Source organism: Tiliqua scincoides, chromosome 4 (genome assembly GCF_035046505.1).
Source record: "Tiliqua scincoides isolate rTilSci1 chromosome 4, rTilSci1.hap2, whole genome shotgun sequence".
NCBI lineage: Eukaryota > Metazoa > Chordata > Lepidosauria > Squamata > Scincidae > Tiliqua > Tiliqua scincoides.
Window position 1 is genome coordinate 191121183 of NC_089824.1, and position 24146 is coordinate 191145328.

The 24146-nt window shown below is 42.8% G+C and overlaps 1 protein-coding gene and 1 pseudogene across 5 annotated transcripts in view; one reads left to right on the forward strand and one right to left on the reverse strand.

Annotated features, from left to right (window-relative positions):
* TOX2 (TOX high mobility group box family member 2) overlaps window positions 1–24146 on the forward strand; it is a 294999-nt gene that overhangs the window by 53759 nt on the left and 217094 nt on the right. The window lies entirely within an intron of this gene.
* LOC136650348 (5S ribosomal RNA) lies at window positions 8645–8761 on the reverse strand (annotated as a pseudogene).

Consider the following 24146-nt stretch of genomic DNA (forward strand, 5'->3'; position numbering starts at 1 on the left):
TTAGTGCTCTCTAGTGAAGTGCTTGCTGTACAATCTTATGGGTGTACTGTACTTGCTAAATATCTGAAGACCTTAATCCTGGGAAGTAGTCAAATATGACAGCTCATGGTAAATCTTCTGGGAAATAATACATAAAAAGAAGTAAGCATGAATTTCTAATTAACTAAATTTGCAACTGATACACACGAGTTAAAGGGCACCTGATTTATCACCTGTCAGTAGAAATGCTGGTTATAGTAGCTGTTGCTGTCAGTATTGTAGTGTATGCAGCTGTGACACACAAGATAAAGGGCATCTGATTTATCACCTGACAGGAACTGTGTTCATTAAGCTGTCTTACCCGGGGGTTGCAGTGCAGTTTGTGTTGCGCTGTATCTTAACGCTGTACCTTTTGGAACATATACATTCCTGAAACAAATAGCTGGCTGTTTTTATTTTAAAAAAACCAACATGAATACATGTGGTTTCACTTCTGCCCCTCCAAGGGAGGGTGCTATGCTCCATGTGCTAGTTTGTGCAGGAAAATGACTAACAGTCCAATCCTATGTGATGATTACGGCAGTGGAAGTTGCCTTCTGCTGTTGTAACTGCAGAAGCTGCCGATGGAACCAGTTGGCAGCTCCACATGCCTGCTTCTGCAGAGCCCAGCCCCTTCTGAGCCTGGTACGTGGGTGAAGGGGGCATTTTGGGGAGGGCAGAGGGCCATTCAGGGGAGGGAGGGGATGGATGCTGATGGAAGCAACTTGTGCTTGAATCCTATCCCTGATTTCCCATCCCATCCTGTCCCTTTCTCTCCTGGGCCCTAAACCAGAGGAATAGGTGATGTATGCTTGAGGTGCAAGTAGGAGGCACATTTCTTGTTACATGGACAGTTTTAGGAAGCTTTGCCAGAAGCATTTTGAGCACCAGTATATACATTACTTTATGCCAGTGGCAAGCCATGTTTGCATCATAACTGTCTAATTGCCCAGTTGTAATAGCAGCTGCATGGTTTGCCATGTGGATCCTAACCCCCGTTCCCAGCCTTACGAAGCAACCTTACATGGGCTACTTGAATTTACACCCACAAAACCATGGGCACAGAACCATAGGGCTGCCTGGGGCATTTCTTGGGGTAAGGGGAATAAAATCCCCTTACTCTGAGTTGCACCCCAGCCCCAACCTACCTCACGTTGGATACAATGCAGGCCTATTGGTCTGCCTGTTCCAGCATGAGTTAGGATTGCGCCCTTAGTGTAATAATTAGGAGTATTACACGTGAGAGGCTTGCAAATAGATGCACAATCTGCACACCTTTGGTGTCCTGTTGGTCATTCATTGGTCTGTAAGAGGAACCAGATACTTCCCTTGTTTATGGGTTCCCCCCTTCATTTCCAATCTTTGCATAAATAAGGGATGGGACTTGCAGGAGTGATCAAAGATCTGTAGACAACTTTAAGAGCCCAATCCTATGTATCTCTCCTCAGAAGTAAACCTCATTATAGTCAATGGGACTTACTCCTAGGAAAGTGTGGATAGGATTGTAGCCTAAACTGGATTAGTGTAAGTCCCTAGTTGTATCTCACATCAACTGGATAATTAGAACTACAGTGGCCAATTTACAGTGGCCGGATCCCAAAGGATCTCCTCTATGGAGAACTCGTGCAAGGAAAGCGCCCTACAGGTGGATCACAGCTGCGATACAAGGACATCTGCAAGAGGGATCTGAAGGCCTTAGGAGTGGACCTCAACAGGTGGGAAACCCTGGCCTCTGAGCAGCCCGCTTGGAGGCAGGCTGTGCAGCATGGCCTTTCCCAGTTTGAAGAGACACTTGGCCAACAGTCTGAGGCAAAGAGGCAAAGAAGGAAGGCCCATAGCCAGGGAGACAGGCCAGGGACAGACTGCACTTGCTCCCGGTGTAGAAGGGGTTGTCACTCCCGAATCGGCCTTTTCAGCCACACTAGACGCTGTTCCAGAACCACCATTCAGAGCGCGATACCATAGTCTTTCAAGACTGAAGGTTGCCAACGCACAGGCCAATTTATGAATCTCCTTAAAAGTGCAAAAGTGTTAAGCATACCTTTCTGTAATACATATGTGAATCTAAAAGAAAGACAGTTCATATGATCTGCTGTAATCAAATGAGTATTAACACTCCCCATTTAGATAGTGACTAACAAGAAGTAGAACAGTTACTATTTCTTGTTACTCTCTCTGTAGCATGCAGGCTTGTTGCTTGCACATTCAGTTCTTCAGTTAAGCAAGAATATTAAGCAAGAAGCACTTAAGAACATAAGAAGAACCTCACTGGATCAGACCAAAGGCCCACCTGGTCCAGCGTCCTGTATCTCACAGTGGCCCACCAGATGCCTCAGGGAAAACACAAGACAACTTCACAACCTGTTTGTTATTGATAATAATAATGTTGGAATTCAGAACAAAACAGCTTACAAATGGACCTCTAGAACCCAACCTGTTCTTAAGCAGCGGAGCATCTATACTTATTTGCAAGTTCAATTGAAATGAATGGAACTTCCTTGTAGATAGGCATGGACATGATCAAGCTGCAATGTAATTTTTTTGGTCGTGGGAATAATGAGGGTTCCTCATCCTTTTACTATAAGGAGCCATTGACATTATTATCTCTTCTGGAGTTTGTCTCCTAATTTGGAGGCTTCCTTCCTGTAGTCCCTGGCTTCCTTCCTGTAGCTTTGTTTTCACAGACATCTTCTCTTGAAAGATATTAAGATTGAATAGAAGTCAAAACACTTCACTTATTTTTTTGTATATCATGTGAAAACATGGAAGTATTTGAACACTCCCTTGTGTTTTTCATTTGAGCCTCTATTTGTCCAGTCATCCCTGGCAGCTGCCCAATGTGAGAACAAACTGCTGTCTTAAGCATATTTACCAAGAAGTAAGTTTGTTGTATGTTGTGGAATGTACTTTTCAGTAAATGTATTTAGGATTTTCTTGCTAAACCTCCGAGATGTGCATTGTACACTCCCGCCATACCTATTGCAATGCACCCAGCATCCCAGTCTATTGTCTTTTCACACAATGCTCCCCCACCCATTCATGGTCCTTTCCTGCCATTCTGATTGAATAGTGCATAATAGAATACAAGTCACTTCAGCCTTTCTCTGCTGCGTCTAAAAGCCCTTTCCCTTCAGTCTCCCTTTTGTTCTGAGCAAGACTTAGTTCCTCTTTAGAGAGCATGTGCCCACCTCTCTTAACCAATACGGAGAGATAGCAAGCCACCTGCACCCATGACTCAGCAGTTTTGCTTCATGTTTCCGGATGGAACCCGCATGTTCGCATCACCTTGCCATAAATCTTGGCAGCTAATATATGCAAACCAGAATGAGCTTGAGAACAAAGGTCATTTGAACAGGTGTGGAGGACTTGTTGACTTCTCTCTATCCTTTGCGCCCATCTATTTCTCCGTGTTACTGTTTTAGAAATTGCATTGTGGTAGACAGAAGCATGAGCTGTAAAACAGATGCACGCTTGTGACATTTTTAATTAAAGCAATTACAGTGAGCACTGGAGGAAGCTAGTTATGGCAAATTCATCTGTCTCACCCACATTATTACCTGTCTCCCACCTTCAGGAGTAATGATAGGAACAAAGACTGAAAGAAACAACAATATTTTTACACATGCAGGGATTCGGTTGTGGTTTCATATTTCATTAATTATTGTTTTGTCACTTTACTAGCTCAGGAAGAAAAATCTTAATCACAGGTGCTGCTAAGTACAGTGTCTGTGAGAAAATTGATTGATTATGAACAGGAACCTGTACATGCTTAGGTTTTCATTTATTTTCACTTCTAAACTGATGACCTTGTGATACATTTGGGGCTGTTGAATTAGTTTTGCCTTATAAAATAAACAGGTGTCACATATGAGTAGCATGCATGTGTATTAATCATGGCTCTTGCCTGTAAAATACATGTATGGCAACAGGGGAAATGATCAGGCACCATGAGAACTGTATTTTGCTGGAAAAGCAAATAGAATGCAGCATGTGGATCGTAAAACACATAATTAAAATTGAGGGTCACCCAGCACCATCATGGTAATGTATCCAATAAATAGCAGATCGTAGGTTGTGCATTCAAAAAAATCACATCAAAGTGACTGTTAAGTGCAAAAATCATTTGTGGCAAAGATTATATCAATAGCCCAAACTGACTGATATGTATTGAAAATAATCACTCATTCACTACAATGATACAATAGTTCAGTGGATCCTAAGGAAGAAAATATCTTCTAGGCCAAAAGTTAATTTATTAAAATATAGTCTGAAGTTCTTTTATGTAATGTAAATTTTAAAACCATTTTTCCGAAGGAGATCTGGTGAATTGCTGAAAAGATCTGGTGAATTGCCGAAAATTCAAACGGTTGTTTGGTGCATGTTATATAATCTGTGTTCTTATCTATCCATCTCTTTCTAAATTCCCTTCTCCTTTACTGCTGCCGAAAGGATTGCAGCCAAAGCAGAACCACTTACAAAGAAGGAAGAGGTTTCTGGGTATTTACTAAACTGCATAGGCTTGCAGAAGTTAAGAACTTTCAAAAACAAAATTTCCGTAGAGAGCAAAATGCCTCAAAATGTTTTGTTTCCTGTGGAATCTAAGGGGGGAGGGAAGAGAGAGTTTGGATTCCTAGAAAGGCTTCATAGTGAATTTGGAACCATCACTCATTTACTGCTGAGAAAGTGAGAAAAAGGGTTTTTATTTTCAACATGAGTAGCACAATGCATTTGAAGTGTATTGGACACATGAAAATGAGAAGCAGATTGGAAATAGAGAGAGAAAGAAGATATAAAGTTAACCAATAGTTAACTTTATGTGCAGAATTTTGGATGTTTCTCCAGATATATTTGAATGGCTCAGTCCTGTGTATGTTCATGTATTCATGTGTTTCTACTTTATAAATTTTAAAACTTTTTCTGTATTTTGTATCGAGATGATGATGATTTCTCATTTAAAAAATAAATGAGACAGAAAGTTGGGAACAAACCTTGAGTGCATGTTGCTGCTTATTAACAGTTTGATTCAGGACATATTTACTTTTGAAGTAAGTCCCATGGTGTCCAGTGGGGCTTACTTCAGAGGTGATGTGTGCACTGCAATATGTGCAGCGCAGTCCTGTCTTGTGCTGGAATGTTCAGAACAGGAGGCCTGCACTGTATCCAACGCAAGATAGTTGCCCAAAGTAGCCCAGCTGGAGGTAAGGGAAACTCTTCCCCTTACCCCCAAGTAAACAACCGCAGTCCCAATGGGTCTCCTTGGACTTGCGCCACTTTGGAGTTAGCATAAGTCTAAGGAGAGCATAATGACTTGCAGCCGCTCCGCACTGCTCGGGAATGGGGGCCAGGATCTGGCATATATGTGGGGTCCCAGCCCTGCCTCCTGATCCCTGCCCATCCACCCCCAGGACTGGCGCAACCTACCTGGAGCAAGCTGCCACAGAGGATGGATGCAGCCTCCGTGCTCCGGCGCACCTCCATGTGCTGGCATGACTTGCTCCCAAGGAAGTGCGCTGGCCCAAGAGCATGTTAGGATTGCGCCCTTAGTTGCCAAACCACGCAGCTGGGAACTTGCAGACAAAGCCTCTGAGAGCTGTAAAGTGTCTTTGGCATCTATAAGAGTCTTGTGCTTGTTCCATCCCAGACTCCAGTTTTAGTTAAACCATTGTCCCAGGGACAACATTACTGTTCTTGTATTGCAGTGGTGCTAGGGTTCCACCTACCATCACAATGCACCAACATCTGGGAGAGGCCATGTTTCATTAGAAGAGCAGTGTATTCTCCACACACATAAATTGTCAGATTGTGTCTACAATTAAGGGATCCTAATGGCAACACCATTAGTGCTGGGATGAGCCTTGATGCAGTCAGTCATGGTAGATGGTTATGAGCTAATTGTCCCACTGGTATGACTGTATACCTGTATAGCTTCTCTATACTGTTTTATGTACAGGCATCTGCCGCTTAACAACCTTCCGCTTAACGATGGACCGCATAAACTACAGTGGTCAAAGCACAACTAAGAGGCTCTTATTATGGCAGTCAGGTCTCCCATAGCCTGTAGCAGAGTGTCTGTTTACACATCAAAGAGGCTCTTAATGCAGAGAAGAAGCAAGCATCCTCCAGTAGCCTGTTCAGCCAGAAAGTTTATGGTAGGGAGTGTCTGTTTACACAACAAAGTCACTAGATTGGGCTGAATGCTCGCTTAGTGACCTAATAGCATAACAATAGGGAATTGGAAAATGTGTCTTCATTGTTATGTCATTGTTATGTGACGCACACTTATATATGTTTCTTATTAAAATTTCTAGAGTTTCTAGAGTACTAATAGTGGTTTACACCAAAATGTAACAAAGTCAAAACTAGTTAAAATGGAAAGCCGTGTCAACATCAGTTATGTATAGGCTCAAATCTCAGTGTTATTGCAGTGGTCAGCCCAAGGACCTATGCTGCTTTTAGGGCTTGGGTTAAGTATGCTATGTCAGCAGTCGCAGGGTTGCCTTTTGTCATGACAGCAAAAGACTTAAGGGCCCAGTCCTATTCGACTTTCCAGCACTGATGCAGCCATAACAGTGAGGGGTGCAGTGCATCCTGTGATGAGAGAGAGGATCTGTAATGGAAGCCTCTTTGGGATAAGGGAACATTTGTCCCCCTACCTCTGGACTGCATTGTGACTGCATCAGTGTTGGAAAGTTGTCTAGGATTGGGCCCTAATTTGGTTATGACCATGCAGAAGATTGTGAATCCACTTGCTTATCCTCTTTTGTGACTTATTGTATTTACCTTCTCCGTGTTCTAGTGCTGAGTAATGATACGCTGTCCCTCTTCTTAGACATTTATCTGAGGGGCATGGCTTAATCCTCATCTGGAGGCAAATTGATGAGATTCTACTGACATATTAACATTGTTTTAGCAAACTGAATCAATATTTCTTTGTCCAGGAACAATGCTCTGCTTTGTCCAGCAAAACAATGCTTTGCTAAATTCAGGGATCTCCAAACTCCGGCCTGGGGGCCAGATGTGGCCTGTGACAAACCTCTGGCCCCCTGCAAGCCTCTGGCCCACTCAACTGAATGTGACCAGAGCTGTGCTCCAGTTGGGTCTGGAGGGCATTCTGAGGACCAGGGAGGCCATGCGAGGAGATCATGTTTTTAGACCATCGGAATGTCACCTTAAAGGTCTAAAAACATCACTTCCTGGTTTTCCTGAAACGCCATATACTTCATGTTGTTCATAAACTGATGTTTTTGGGCTGTCTGAAGGCCTTAGGCTTTCTGATATATTTATTTAAATTTTATATTTAAAATTTATTTTATTTTTTCCTGCCCTCAACACCATGCCAGATATTTGATGTGGCCCCCTGGCCTAAAAGTTTGGAGACCGCTGGCTTAATGGAATGCAGCACGTACAGCACGCCCCTCTGGGAGAAATCTGCCCCAAACCTTTCAAAACACTCTCTCTCTCTCTCTCTCTCTCTCTCTCTCTCTCTCTCTCTCTGTTGGTTATGTCTGGATTGCAATAGATAGAACCTTGCCAGGTGTTTACATAAGAAGACATCTTTGCATCTTTGTCAGCCTTGAAATATATGAATTGGAACAACAACAACATCCAGCTATCTTGGCTGTTAGCGTTGCTGACTTACTGAACTTCAGGGGATTTACCTCTCAGCTTGCATGTGTAAGAGAAAGAAAGAAAAACTGCAGATTGCATTAAGATAATCAATTATGTGAGAGAGGAAACCAGAGCCTTTTTTTTCCACTGCTTTTATCAGATATTGTGGTCAGTCAAAGCAATACAAAGCAACTCAGAACCCTATTACGTTTACTCTTGCTCTAATCGTGCCATCTCTGTTTACCATATTCAGTTAAATTCGCTTGTTTGGTACATCCGCTTTCCTGCCAAAATAACCTCATTTACTCTTGCAAAGGCTTCTTTCGGTGCTGCAGCAGCATTGTTGCCGTGCAAATACATTCTTGGTCATAGAACTGAAGCTCAGAATATATTGTTGTTTGAATGCTGCCGTGGAGGCTATTGGTTGATATTTTCATTCACTTTTAAATAACATTCAGATGAGCAGTATTTTTAGAAATGTACATTTGGCAGGACTATTCTTTAATCTTTTGCGAGGCTGGATGATCTGTTATCTTGGCATTTCTTCATTCTGAATTTATTTTAATTCAAATTCAAGCAGAACAGCCTATTCCAATGCTTCTGTTAAACACTTTGCAGGCGGTGAACTCAGCAGCAGATCCAAGCACAAGGAGAATGAGAGGTTTTAATGGTTTGGCCACAAATGTTAATATATGTTGTAGATCCAACATCCCGTGAATGGTCAAATTTGTTATTTCCTGGAGTGCATGAATTTTAATCTCCTCCCCCTCCCCAGTTTTAGTCCTTAGAAACTGGTGATTTAATTTGGGTGTTTTCGGTTTAGGCTAGTTTGTCATGTGAGTGTTTTAGATGAAGGAAAGGTGGGTTCCAACAGTCTTTTTATAAGCATTCCTTTTCCCAACCTCTGGTTATGCGTAGAGTTGATGGGTGCCTTCTTCCTAAATAAACCCTTGTCCTATAAATAGAGGTGTTTGTTTCCGGTGGTTGGCAGCCTTCAGTCTCGAAAGACTATGGTATAAGCCTACAGCACTCGGTATTCCCAAGCGGTCTCCCATCCAAGTACTAACCAGGCCTGACCCTGCTTAGCTTCCAAGATCAGATGAGATCGGGCATGTGCAAGGTAACAGTTGTTTCCGGTGACTAACATAGGATTGCAGCCTAAATGTTACTGAACACCACGGGCTTACTTCTGAGTAAAGTGAATAACACCATTTCCTAACATCTCTATCTGTAAATTCAACATTGAGAAGGAAAGTCTCTCTGTTACTTTACTGGCTCCCTAGGTCAGGGTGCTACTGCCTTGGTAGACTGGGAATGCACGTGCCTGTGGACAGAGAAAAGAGAAGCATTGGAATGGTGGGAGTGGGGTGGGAAAAATTTGCACACTTTCAGAATGTGCTGCACCTTGGAATGAGAGACCTGCCTGCAGTTGCTTGATCATAAAGACCAGTTTCACAGAATAGGGTGAGAGTGTCTGTACGTAAGTAGTGTTGCTGGAGAGGGTGCAAAGCGCTAAGTTTTGCACAGTGCCTCACTGCGGCATGCAAGCATTGCCTCTGTTTTGCTCTAGTGGCCCAGAATGGCTGTGAGGGAGAGGGGCTGCTTGCATGCTGCGGTGAGGCGCCATGCAAAAGTTAGTACTTCATAAGAACATAAGAACATAAGAACAGCCCCACTGGATCAGGCCATAGGCCCATCTAGTCCAGCTTCCTGTATCTCACAGCGGCCCACCAAATGCCCCAGGGAGCACACCAGATAACAAGAGACCTCATCCTGGTGCTCTCCCCTACATCTGGCATTCTGACTTAACCCATTCCTAAAATCAGGAGGTTGCGCATACACATCATGGCTTGTACCCCATAATGGATTTTTCCTCCAGAAACTCGTCCAATCCCCTTTTAAAGGCGTCTAGGCTAGACGCCAGCACCACATCCTGTGGCAAGGAGTTCCACAGACCGACCACGCGCTGAGTAAAGAAATATTTTCTTTTGTCTGTCCTAACCGCCCAACACTCAATTTTAGTGGATGTCCCCTGGTTCTGGTATTATGTGAGAGTGTAAAGAGCATCTCCCTATCCACTCTGTCCATCCCCTGCATAATTTTGTATGTCTCAGATTCCCTCTAGCTATGCTACTGCTGTATGTTGATTTTTTTGATGTTGTATGTTTTTTTTTTTTGATTTTTTTGTACGTTGATTTTTTTCAGCAAAGCTTCTGCAGAAAACCTGAAGAACCAGTGATCTTAAACTTTTTTTTAAATTATAAGATAGGATGAATTTTTTTTTTTAAATGGAATAATTCATGGAAGCAATAGATCTACTTGCTGTTGACAAGAAGCAGTTTACATATTTGGTACAGAATGTTGGGTTGTTTGCACACTGATGCTTAAGTTAATCCTTCGGATACAGCTATGAAAGTTATATACTGCTGACTTTATAGAGGGAGAGGATTATTTTTAATGGTGAAGAAAATGTGACTTTTTCTGCTGCTGGCCTGTTTGTATTCATACAGTATTGAAGGGTCCACCACCATGTGCTGAAACATGGACAGTGATAAATTCCTCTTCATTGTGAGCAATGCTGAATAGAGTCTGTCAGGATACTGCTGCATTCTCCCTTGCATCATATTATGTATCACAATGGAGGTTGTAATCTAGGAAAGTAGCTGCATGCATAGGTGTAAGGCAGTGGTATTCAAACTGGGGCATCGCGACACCCCAGCCTGTGGGTCCTGGCCTCTGCCCTCTTAATGGGCGGGGGCAGCCAGGAGACAAGGGGAAGGCAACGGCGCAATCTGCAGGATTGCGCAGCTCAGAGGGGCGGCAGGGGCTTGGGTGCACTTGCCCATGCCTCCCACAGCCTCACGGGGGTGTGGGGAGCCCTGCACAACCTTCGGCAGGGCTCCCCAGGTCAGGAAAAGCTAAAGCGGAGTGATCGCGCCCCACTCCGCAAAACTGGAAGCGGAGTACGATAACTCCGCTTTCCCTTCTGATGGGGCTGCAGGGACTGGGCGCACCCTCCAGTCCCTGCAGCAGCCGTCCCTGTGTGCGGGGAGCCCTGCTCGAGCGCCTGCAGGGCACCCCAGGTCAGGGAAAGGGAGAGTGGGGAGATCACACTCCGCTTCCGCTTCTTGGAGGCAGAGCAGATCCCCATTTTCCTGGGGATCGCGTCGCTGCCTTCCCCCTGCCACTGCTGCCTCCCCCCTCCGTCCCCGCAAAGACTTACTGCAGGTTTCAAACTCCCGGAGAGTTTGAAAACTGCAGGTGTAAGGGACTCTTCTGACTATGTTTGTCTACTAGGGAAACAGGTGGCATGTTTGTTTTAGAATAAAGGTTGTGGTCAAGTAGCAAAACCTGTGTAGTTTTACCTTCCTGGTGGAGCACATGTGTTTGTTCAGAAATAAGTGTGTTCAATGGGGCTTGCTCTCAGGCAAGTGAGTGCAGAATTGCAGCCTATGCATAGTTCATAGCAAGCAGCCTTACACTGAATCAAACCATTGTAGTCCATGGTTTCATGGACTACATGATATCCATTTAGATCAGTGTTGCCAACACAGACCAGCCATAGTTCTGTTTCAGACAGGAATTTTTCTGTGCCCTACCAAAAGATGGAACCAGGGACCTTTTCCATGCAAAGTGTGCATTCTGCCACTGAACCACAGCATTTACCTGGGAGTAAGCCACACAGTGAACCTTACTTCGAAGTGAACATGAATAGGCTTATGCCATTGGTTTCTCAGGGAGAATTTGGGATTCTGTAAGTGCTTGCAGGGGAGGGGAGGGGAGGGGGTGGCAACACACTCGCCATGATTGTGTTGCCACCAGGGACAAAAGGGTGTTTTTTTTAAACTTACCTGGTGGTATTATGATGGCTCCCTGGAGCGTCTGGAAAGCCCACAAACCTCTCTGCAGTCCTCTCTGCATGTCCAAACTGCTGTAAACAGCCAAAAAGACCACTTCCAGTTTTCATTATGAAACTGGAAGTGTCTTTTTTTTGCTATTTACAGCAGTTTGGAGGTGCAGAGAGGCCTGTAGAGGGGGTCGGGAGCTCCCTAGACCCTCTGGAGAGCCATAGTGACCACCAGGTAGGTAAAAAAACAACCCCAAAAACCATTTGGCAATCATGATGATTGTGTTGTTGCTGTTGCTGCCACCTCGCCCCTTAAGGGGGCAATAACAGAGGTTCCCTGTCTGGGGCATTGCAGCACCCCAGTTTGAGTACCTCTGGCTTATGCTAGAAGACACTTCCAGCACAATCCTATGCATGTCTACTCAGAAGCAAGTCCTACTGACTTCAGTGGATCTTACTCCCAGGTAAGTGTGTATATGGGCATTTTCCAGGAAGTAAGCTCCACTGTGTCCAATGAGGCTTACTTCCGGTAAGCAAAACAGGTCTAGGATTGTGCTTCTTAAGCTTTGTGATATAAATTTGTATAACATTTCTAACCTTAATGTAAGATTTTTTTTCCCTAAGGATGAAAAAAAATGAAGTTTGTCACATGTTTTCTGGGATGCAGTGCACTGCTAGTGTGCCATATAGGGCCTGGAGAAAGTTTGGCACATCTGCCAGGTGGATAACATCAAATGATTTAATTTGTTTTAATCAGATCTTTTTGTATTTTTAGAATGCAAAGATTCTATTTAAAGTTATCACGTGCACCTCTTTAAAAATAACTTGATCTAAAATTAATAGAAAGCAAACTTACTGAAGTCTGCACTTATTGGGCCAGTGTGGATATTTTAAAGCTGTCTTAAAACTACGTAATGAAATTTATAATGGGGGAAAATTGATTTGGGGGTTAGGGGCAAGCATGCATGTACAAAAATTATTTTGAATCTGCAGTGTTTATGTTCTTTATGGGTATCTGACACTATGGGACGGGCAGGTTCTGCACATCTCTAGGATTAATCAAGAGGATAAATGAAAGTTTGGATTTGAAAACAGCTTCTGTTGACTCTTCTATAAACCTTCCTGTGGATTCTGCAACCAACTTTACAAATGCATATGCCTCAGATCATTTAGGGCCAATAATTGTGTCACTGGCCCTGACATCCTTATTTCCCATATAAAGAGCATGTGCAGGGAACCAGCCCAGCCCAGAATCATATAGGGAGGTAAGGGATATAAAACAGATCCCAGCGGTTCCCAAACTGTGCACTGTGGTACTCTGTGTCCTCCTGGCTCTCCTGGGTGCTGCCATCTTGGCCAACTGGGTTCACTAAATCTCGGGAGAGTTTGGCGCAGTGCCACCTTGACTGGATGTAGTGGAAGAAGGGGACCATGACCATGTATGTTTGGGAACTTCTGCCTATCCCCTTGTGATCCTGATTCAGAATCCCTCTCCCCATTGCTACTTGCCCAGAGGAAAACTCCATTGAAGCCACTGGAAGCTCTTTCAGGGCAAAGACCATGTTATGTGGGAAGAGGATACAGATTGGAACCTCAGTGGGTGAGCAAGGTTAAAACCCTCAACTTCCTTGTCATGGTCCTGATCAGGGTCAACCTCCAGAGCATGCTGCTTACAGGGGGAAGGGGGAAAAAACAAGCACACCAAGTCTGATTACATGATTAAATTGACATCTAGCTTGACCCTAATACAGTTCTATTGGGAGCAGTTGGTCTCTGTCACTATAAGAAAAGGGTACTGGTTTAGTTGTGCATCCACTCTTGCCCTGCATTTGGTAGCTCTGAGAACAGAGAGGTTTATGGTGAACTTTGTATAATGATAAATAACTCCTGTGTGCCTTGGGTGTAGCGAACATGTGGGGAAAAAATGTGAAGATCATAGCCTGGTTTGAGGGAGCTGCTTTTAAATTTCCCTTTGTCAGCATGAGTCAATGTGAAGCAAGCAAATATGTCCCCTTCAGAAGGGAAACCTAATAAGTTTTTATTTATGAATATATGAATAGTGGTTTTGTAAATATTGCATGTGAAATTTATGAATGATCTCACACTGACAGGCTGAAATGAACTCTGCAGTTCCATTGTATTAGATTTAGTGGGAGAGATGCAGGGATGTCAAGTGCGAGTGACCTAGAAAACCTTTCTAGGTCAGCCTATGGAAAGGAAAGTTGTTGGGCTCCCTCCCTCTCTCCCATCCAAGGGCAAGGCTGTACAATTTTATGCTTACCCCAGCACTTTTTGCTTTGGTTTCATATCCTTCAGGGAAAAATAAATATAATATTCCCTCGTTAGCATAATTGTTCCTCCCTCTCCCACCTTCCCTTTCCTTATTGAGCCTCCTCTGTGTAGAATCCTTGGAGCCCTTAGGCTCAAGTTTCCAAAAGGAAATGCTTCTCAAGTGTGAGCCCTGGGCCTGTGGTATGAAGAGCGGGGTGCTTGCGGGATGTAAGGAATGGGCAGGAGGTCTGGTCTAGAGGGTAGAGCCTCCATTTGCCTGAAGATTAACATCCACAAGGTCGCCAGTTCGAGGCCACCGGCACCGTGCGACCTTGAAGCAGCTGGCAAGCTGCAGCTGAGCTGTTCCATCTGCTCGGAGCGTGGGAGGATGGAGGCCAGAATGTGAAGCCAGATCGTAATGAAACACCTTGAATGTAGTGGTTCTTGAAAGAAAGAACCTTCTTTGAAATTGTAAAAATCCCTATTTAATAAGGGATTTAATAAAGCCTGCCTATGTAAACCGCCTTGAATAAAGTCTTGAATAAAGACCAAGAAAGGCGGTATATAAATACTGTATATTATATTATTATTATTAAGGAATGCCATGCAAAATCTGAGCACTCCACCCCTATGTCGTGGTGCTCTGTCTTCAGCTGCCACTAACCAGATTTCCTGTTAAGTTCACCAGCCAGAAGTGTTTGAAAGTCCCATCCTCTGATACGTTCTTTTTTTGTATTTAGTAATGAGATCCTAGGGCAGGAGGTCTGGTCTAGAGGGTAGAGCCTCCGTCTGCCTGAAGATAACATCCACAAGGTCGCTAGTTCGAGGCCACTGGCACTGTGCGACCTTGAAGCAGCTGACAAGCTGAAGCCGAGCGATTCCATCTGCTCTGAGCGTGGGAGGATGGAGGCCAGAATGTGAAGCCTGATTGGAATGAAACACCTTGAATGTAGTGGTTCTTGAAAGAAAGAACCTTCTTTCAAATTGTAAAAATCCCTATTTAATAAGGGATTTAAATAAAAGCCTGCCTATGTAAACCGCCTTGAATAAAGTCTTGAATAAAGACCAAGAAAGGCGGTATATAAATACCTGTTATTATTATTATTATTATCCTCTCTCCCTGAAAATGAAGACTCCATTCTCAGTTGTTATGGCTAATAGCTAATAGACCTACCCTTCAAAAACTTAACCAGGCCTGTGCTTTTCACATCCCCTCATCTTTTGCAAGTGAATTTTTTAAGTCTAGAGGACCTGAAAGCGTCTACTAAATTGATTCCATTGAGAGTTCTTGTTTGTGGGCTTGTGGTGTGCTTGTATTTGTATATCTGGGGTTTATGGTTGCTTTTTGGCTTCTTTTACTCTCTGAAGGTTTCTCCTACCCATGGGGACGATCTGGGTCCAGCCAACCCCATTCCATACTTTTCAGCACTTCCTTTGTCACAAATGATGGAAGCCACTTGGGGACAACACAAATGGCCAGTGCTGTAGCTTTTAGCACCTCTGTTGCAATGACAATGGAGATAGAACTGGAAAGTCTCAAGGAGCACGTGTATTGAGCTGCAGAATTTAAAAGGTCTGCAGTCTGCTGGGGTTGAGACGGAGGGGGTCAAGGCTGGGTGCTGAATGGAGGAGAATGATCAAGAGGCCCAGGGAGGCTACTCTAAAAAAGGTTAGACCAGGTGATTGAAGAGGAGGACCAGGTGATAGAGAGCCCTTTTCCGCCTCAGAGTTTGTAAGCGAGTTTAGCCCATGTTTCTAGTCCCCAAAGCCTCCTACCCTTGCACTTCTGGTAGATCTCTTGAAACACAGACCTCACCAATTCAGCTGCCTGGCAGGCCACATTCCTTACCTGCAACTGTTCCAGGGTTCAGGTAGGATATTATGTACCTTATGTGAGGATATTGCCTACTTTTGCCTTCCTCTGTTGACTGGAAAGAACAGCTGCCTACGAATCTGAACCAAGCATTTCTGCTCCTTTAGTTCATGGGATGTACCTTGCAGCCTGAGGCAACCTTTTCCAATATTATCCTTTGCAGTATTCTGCAACTCCCAGCTTGCCATAGCTAGGAAATGGAAAATGGGGGGGGGAGAGCCTTAGATTTAAAGGCACTAACTCCAAATGTATGACAACATGAGATTAGTTGAGAATTTGCACATTTATGTTTTTTCATATTGCAGCCTTTGGAGATTGCTTCTCCGTAACTTCTCCATTTTCAGAGCGTTTACTTATGAGTATCTTTTTGGAGTACAGATATCAGAAGAAGACCATCACTTTCAAGTCCTGCTTATGAATTTCCAGGGTGAACTTCCATTTCGCTTGCTTCTCCTGGAAACAAAACTAGATGGGACCTTCTGTTCGCCTCAGCAAATCATGCTTTTCCCACAGTGATGGGGTGCTAGATGAATTCTGAAGTTTTATCACTGGAATGATGAATATATAATAATAATAATAATAATAATAATAATAATAAATAATAAACTTTATTTATATCCCGCCCTTCTCCCTAAAGGGACCCAGGGCGGCTAACAACATGTAAAAACACACATTTAAAAACATAAATTAAGACAAATAGCAGATAAAAACATTAAAAACACATTAACAGAGACCTTAAAAAACAGTAGTCAGATTAAAAGACAGAATAAAAAGAGTACAAAAGAGCAAGTTACAGAGGAATCAGGCCTGTAAAAACTACAAAATGTGTAAAAAAAACTACAAAATGTGTAAAAAATGTTAAAAAGGTAGTGTCATGTTTGCATTTTTCTGCCAGTGTTTATAGAATGTTTAGGGTTGTCTACTTTCTACTTGTCTTCTGGAAAATGGAAGTCTAGAACAGCTTCTCCATGTGTAGTCTGTTCCATCACAGGGAGGATCAAAATGGACCCTGCCCAGCTTTCTGGCTCTCTGAAGAATCATCATAACCCAAACTTGACAGCCTTTAAGAACACTGAGCTATTTCCAAAATTGGGTTCTTTTGTTACTTTGGCACCATGGGAGCTGAAGTGGCGCCACTCTAAGGGATAGTGGAAAGACTGGGACCATGCAGGAGATGAATCCATGTGGTATGGACATAGAATCCATAACACTCAAGCAGGGAGGAGCTTCAAGGTCATTGTTTCCTGCACAATCCAGACTTTTCACGTCATCCTGGAAGTGCAGGAAGGAGCAGTGCTGCTGGGGCTCCCGTGTCTTGGAGGTGTGAACCCAGTCAAAGGAGCTTATGCCATCTCAGCAGAGCATTACGATCTGAGGCTGTGGTGCCTTCTGAACAATTACAGCTCACAGCAATCCAAATGAAAATGTTTGTGGAAAACAACATGTGCATAATTAAGGCTTAATGAGCCCTTGTCTGTTTGGAATCTGCAATTAGATTTATAATAGAAAATACTAGCAAATGCCAAATAGCTTTAAAAGAAGCTGAGATGAAAGGTAATTTTGTTGTAAATCTATAGCAATACTATAATTGAATGAGCTGGAAGTGTTGCAGGAAAGAAAGGTAAAAGCACCAGGCAGGTTTGCATTGTGTGCATTGATCCTATCTCCTCATTTGCCTTTCTTTGAAACCATCAGTCTCACCCTTAACTGTTTAGTTGAACAGTGCAACTTGTCTGAGATCAGCATGGATTCAATTTGGAGTTCTCTCTAATCCATTAATTAGTTGGACAAAGCTGCTTTTACCACGTCACATCAACATGTTTTAAACTCATTGTTGGCCACAATGATGATAATGTACCGTCTGAAGCCTCTCATTGTTCTGGCAAGGTTTGTAGAGTAATGATTAAAAAAAACAAAAACAGAAGAATAAGTTGTAAGCTTTAAACTAATTTTAAGCTTTCATTGGTAAGTAAACTGCTGAACATTTTAATGCTTCCTTAGTCTCTTATTCATAAGAATTGCTCATGAATAGGCCCTGTGAAAGTTTCCAACTTTTATGCTCCTGCCTTCTTATAATAAATTCTTGAAAGCCTAAGCAACTTCATCCAGTCATTTACTTATTCCTAGCATGTGTACGCTGCCGTTTGCCAAAACAGTTTCAAGGTGACTTAACAACGTAAAACACTATGATACAATAAAAATAAATAACAAGATGAAACGGCAAATAAAAATAGTGGAAACAGCCCATAAACACCTAAGTCAAAACCAGTTAAGAGGATCTCCAGTGCCATTGATGGCACCAGCTTACTTTGAAATCTCAGTATCTTTAATGGAACTTACTCCCAGGAAAGGGTGTATAGCATTGCAACCTAAGTGACATTAAAAGAACAAGAGAACTGGATAAACCTTTCCTAGTTTCTGAATCGGGGATGTCAAACTCTTTTCATACAGAGAGCCGAAGTTAGGGTTTATGGTGGCTGGTGAGGGCTGGAAGTGACATCATTAAGCAGATGATGGCCAGTAATAAAACGCTTTGTTCTCACATAGTAGCTCATTAGCTGCAAATGACAGAAGAGAAAATGTGCAAATCTTGTCCATATTTCCAAGATATGAGAGATCCTGATTATCAAGCTGGGAGAGCCAAATTATAACGGGGGCCGGAAAATTGCTTCTGGGGCCAGATTTAACCTGTGGGCCTTATGTTTGATGCCCCTGGTCTAAATGAAAGCAGATAAGGGACTGGACAAACATGCCCAGGGAGAGTATTCCATAGTTTGGCCGCCGCCCCAGAAAAGGCTGTCTCTCTTGGTGCCATCTACCTGACCTCCCACAGTGGGGGCGCACAAAGAGGAGCTTCTTCAAAAGATTTAAGTTGGAAAGTAGGTTCTTGCAGGATAAGGCAGTCCTTTCGACACTGGTTCTGCTTTATGTTGCAGTAGTACAAATAGATGTCTCTGCCACTATAGCTCTGTGCCACTTGTTTTTACAAAGCCCTGCTAAGACCTGTGTTGTTGAAGGCACCACATTGCACCAGCATTAGGAGCAAAGACATTCTGATGGCCCTTAAGACAGACTTGTAAATTGCTATTTGCCTATGTAAAGCAGAGGTCTCCAAAATGTGAAGTGTGGCTCCCAGAGGCAGCGTGGGACACCTGCCGCCCAGCAGCGTGACTGTCACGTGATGCTACAAGGAGCTGTAGGAGGCTCGTGGGCAGAGTTCCAGTGCACAAAAACCACGTGCTTGAAAAAGTCCATCTGCCCACCCCGAGCCTCTTACTGCTCCCTGCAATGTTTGTCCTCAAAAACCAGAAGTAACTGGCGATGACATCATCACCAGTTATTTCTGGGACCCGCATGCTGCATCTGTAGCGTGGGGGACATTGTGAGCTGAGTAAGGGCCCAATCCTATCCAACTTTCCAGCACCGGTGCAACCCCAATGCAGCCCAAGATAACAGAACAAACATTCCTTTACCTTGAGGAGCCCTCCTTGACTGCCTCCCTACCACAGGAAGCAGTGCATGCTCATTGGCACTGCAGCACCAGCACTGGAAAATTGGGTAGGATTGGGGCCTTAGTCTGGGAAGCAATGACCTAAAGGTTTGTGCACTTGCCTCTGAGGCTGCAAACCAATATGCACTTACCTGGGAATAAGTCTTGTATCTGAGTAGACATGCACAGGATTCTGCTGTAAGGGGGACACCCAATTTCATACTTAAGAGCATTATTCTAATAAGCATCAGCATTCAACTGTATGTCTAATTATCATTATGTTTGTTAACTTGGCCATGCTGCCTTCCATTTAGAACCTTTCTTCGATAGACAAATATGTTTATTTAAATAAATTGTCCTGTTTTAAGTTTCTTTTGAGGTTTGTTGATCAGACTAATGAGCGTGCTCCATATTTTTCTCATAAGCATAAAATCTGTCTGAACAGAAACATGAAGAAAATTGGCACAGATGCAGGCTTTCAGAAGAAATTACTCATATTGGGGTTGATCAATGAGATAACTTGGTTGTAAAAAAAATGGAAAGAAAGAAAAGGAAGAGGATTATAGTTTAGAGATGAACCTGCTTGAATATAACTTTAGCATCACCCACATGTTCTTTCAGACTTTGTTTGGATATAGAAAAGAAGGTAGGTACAACACCCCCCTCCCATCCAAGCTGGAGAAAGTGGGGCATGAAGGTTGAATTGCATCATTTTTCAGATTATAATCCAGGTTATGATGGATTCCAGACAAGCAACCCTATTAGTCTCTTTCATCAAAGATGACAATGAGTATGTGGCACTCATTGCTATCTCATTTATTGCAGCATGAGCTTTAGCAATTAAGCAATTTAGCAATTAAGAACCTACTTATTTTATCAGGTGCACCTAAGAAGGGAGATAGTTATTCATGGAAACTAAGGCTGCAATAAAACAGTTCATGTTCATGCAACAGGGATCAAATGTGTACACCTGTGGGCTGGGCAGAAATGGATTATGGTGTAGCAGAACACTTTCATTTCAGGTTATAGTTCAGGCTGTTTTCTAGAGTTTTAGGATTCAGATTTATACTGTTTATACAGATTCAGTTTATACTGTTTATAGGATTCAGATTTATACAGATTTATACTGTTTCCATTTTGGATGTGCTATAGAATGTTTCAATTTATGCTGTGTGGTGGGTTATTTGCATCCGATTTATCTATTTTTCCGTTTGTATTTCCTTCCATTTTGGAAGGACACTGTGCGCTTTAAACTATACTTCTAAAGGTCATTCTGCATGCATTAAAGTACTATTTTTTAACATTGTTTCTTGCTTCTGTATTCCTGCTGTGGAACCATTTGATGGTTTGCCTTTTAAAAAATCTTCAGCTCTGATAGGCCTAGCAAGTTCTATAACTGCAGATCAGACTTCAAATATATCAACCTGGTTTAAAGATTCTAAACTGCCTTGATTTCTTGACTGAAGACATTTGCTTAAGTGCCTTATGTTTAACTGTCCTTTTTATTGCCGACTGACCAGACTAATCAAGCCTGGCTTGCTCCTCCACCTCTAATAACAGAGGGCCCAGTCCTATCCAATTTTCCAATGCCAGTGGAACTGTGCCAATGGGGCATGCACTGCATCTTGTGGTGGGGCAGCAGTCATAGAGGCCTCCTTAATGTATGGGAACATTTGATCCCTTACCTTGGGACTGCATTGCAGCTGCACTGGTGCTGGAAAATTCAATAGGATTGGACCCAGAATCATTTGCATCTGCAGCTTTTCACTTCATGGAAATCAGCATTATTACTTGCAGGTATCTGTGGAGCAAAACAGCTCTTGAGGGGCCCAGTTCTGTCCAACTTTCTAGTTCTGATGCAGCCATACCAACAGGGTGTGTGCTGCATATTGGGGGGGGGGGGAATACAGTCATTTGTCCCCTTTCCTTGGGGCTGCACTGAGGCTGCATCAGCGCTGGAAAGTTGGATGGGATTGGGCCCATAGTCACAGGAATAAGGGCCACTGAAAGACTTGGCAATCCTATTTAATTCTTGGAGGATTCTTTTCATAAAGTTTGCAAGAGTTATATTATTTTGGCTTGTTACTTATTGATACCCCTGCACAACTACTTGTGTGTGCGCGCGTGCATTGTCACATTTCAGCTTCCTTTCCATATTTCTTTATGGACAACAATGTCTTTTCGACACTGTCACTAATGTGTTAGAGCCATTACTCAAACAAAGACTGCTAGTTTAAGCGGGTTCAGACAACAGAGCACGTCTAAATTTTGAATTGTAATTTCTCCTACCCCGCTTTTACTGCAGTCAAGAAGAATTGAAGAGAAGGCATAAGTGCTCCTTTGTGTAAGAGTTTAGCCTCCTTCTGACTGACATTCATAGTTGAAAATCATTTAACAAGTTCAGAATCAGAATCGGGCAGTTAGTCTCAGTTTTTATCTTAATCCCTACTGTTTTATCTTAAAAGAAAATAAAAACAAAACAGTGTTTCTCGTTATCTTCAGCAGTTATGCTGTTAACTGCTGGCAATCTCTGAATTCTTTGTTGGCTTCATTTCTCTCTGTGCAAGTGTACCCTTCATTTCCTGTGAGTTACAAGGTGTAATTGTGTGCGTACGATATGAAATCAGTACCATTATCACTTAACCTTGTTTTGTTTCAAGTTGTACACATGTGTGAAACCAATGTGTGGAAAACATGCACAATCATTATTTTTTCTTTGTTAAAAGGAATGCGGCAACCAGGCCTGCACAAGTTGTGATCCACCATGCTGATCACAGTGCACCAGCCATCTATTCATTGCTATTTGCTAGGAGCTAAATAAGCCTCCTGGTTTTTCTGTGACTGTGAAGCAAACAAGTGAGTAAAATGTAAAATATAATGTAAAAGTGAGTGAGCCAAGTAAAAATGAGTCATGTAAAATTTCTGGCAACCCACTATATATGGCTAGTGGGCTTCATTTATCTTGGTGGATCTCAAATTAGGAACAAAAGACATCAGTTCAAAGAGAGAAGACTCAACAGTAGTCTGATAAGTAACTTACTTAGCCCAAATAATTTCACATCATCCAACTCTGAGGTCTGGTCTTCAAAAGTGTGCCTCTCTGTTTTGAAGACCAAATGTGCAGAAATGCATGTGGAAATGGGCATTTGCCACAGAATAACTGCCACAGAATAATATTTTGATTCAAAACCCACATGTGTTTCCTTGTCTCACCTCCTCCAAGGACTCAAAACTCACAGGTATCAAAAACCATATGTGTTTTGCAACCATATGTTCAAAACCCAGGTAGAAGGGAGAGGTTAGAACAGTGTTTCTCAGACTGTCGGTTGGGAATGTTGCAAGCCCATTTCAGGTGGGTCTCCGTTATTTTCAATATTTTCTTTTTAATAGACTTGATGCTACCATGGTATGTGACTGCATTTGGAGAAATGTTACAGACCTGTACTTTTAACAAGCTACTACATCTTTTAACAATGATAATAAATGGGACTTACTCTTGGGTAAGTGTGAGTAGGATTGCAGCCTAGGATTGTTAAAAATTTTCCTGCTTGATGATGTCACTTCTAGTTATGACATCACTTGCAGTGGGTCCTGATAGATTCTCATTCTAAAAAGTGAGTCCTGGTGCTAAATTTGCGAGAACCACTAGGTTAGAGGGATGGCAGCCAGAAATAGGGCCTTCTTGATGGTGGCACCTGTATTGTGGAATTTCCTCTCCTTTGAGTTGAGAACAGCTCCTTCACTGTTAACTTTCCGGTGAGGCCTAAAACCTTTGATATACCCAGTAAAGGGTGTGATGGCTCCTTTTTTCTTTTAGTAATTAATTGTTTTTGAACTGCTGGTTTTTATTGCTACTGCTGTTTCTTTTCTTGTTTTTATTCTTTATAGTTTTTATGTATATTTTATGTATTTCATTTGTTGTTGGCCACCTTGGGTGCCCTCCAGGGAGAAAGTCAGGTTACAAATCAGATGGTTAGACAGATAGATAGAAAGAAAGAAGATTTGGAACTTGAAGAATAAAAATTGATATACTTGGAAAGGATAATTAATGTGAGAATGCTCGCAGGTCGTATGAATGTTTTCCCATTAATTATCCAATTATATCAGTTTTTATTTTCCAAGTCCCAAATCTTCTACCTGGGGTTTGAACATATGGTTGCAAAAAACTCATGTGGTTTTTGATATCTGAGAGTTTTGAGTCCTTGGAAGAGGTGAGACAATGTCCTAGACTGGCTCCTGGTGGAGCCCTCCTTCACTGTTCTCCCCTTGTTTTCTGCCCCTTATTTAAGGGGCAACCATTTCAACCCCCTTGCTTCCGGTGAGTACGACAGTACTAAATTTCTACTCTGCTTTATCTCCCCTAAGGGCATTCAAAGTTGCCTACAACATAAAATGGCAGTAAAAGCCATGATGATAAGGTTTTGAATCCTATAGCAATTTTATTAAACAATAAATTATCCTGTAAATCCTGTAAATTAGAATAATGCAGGTGGGGCTTCCGTATCCACAGATTATCTATCCACAGATCTGGCTCAATGTGGTTCCCCCAAACCCATATTGATCCAGACTTGGCCCAACCTGAACCCTCCACCCTCCAAAGGCACCTGAACCCTCCAAAGGCAACCCTCCAACAGGAGCTACACTCCAGATGCCTCTGGAAGGCTTTCAGAAACCTGCAGAGGCCACATGCATCTGCCTGTGGCCTCTGCGGGCATCAGAATGACAGTTACAGCCAAAAAAAAAAAAGTTTCCATCTTGTCTCATCTCCTCTAAAGACTCAAAACTCACAGATATCGAAAATCCCATGAGTTTGCACCAGTTTCCCTTGCAAAACTGGAAATTATGGGCTTCAGAATGCCTTAAAAGGCATAAAAAGTCACATTCAGTTTCCTGAGAGAAACTGGAAGTAGCGGTTTTTTGACCATCACAGCCATTCTGAAGCCCACAGGTGGATGTGCAGGGCCTCTGTGAGCTTAAGAAAGCCTTCCGGAGGTGACTGGAGCTCAGCAGTGGTCACCTTTGGAGGGTTTAAAAGAGCT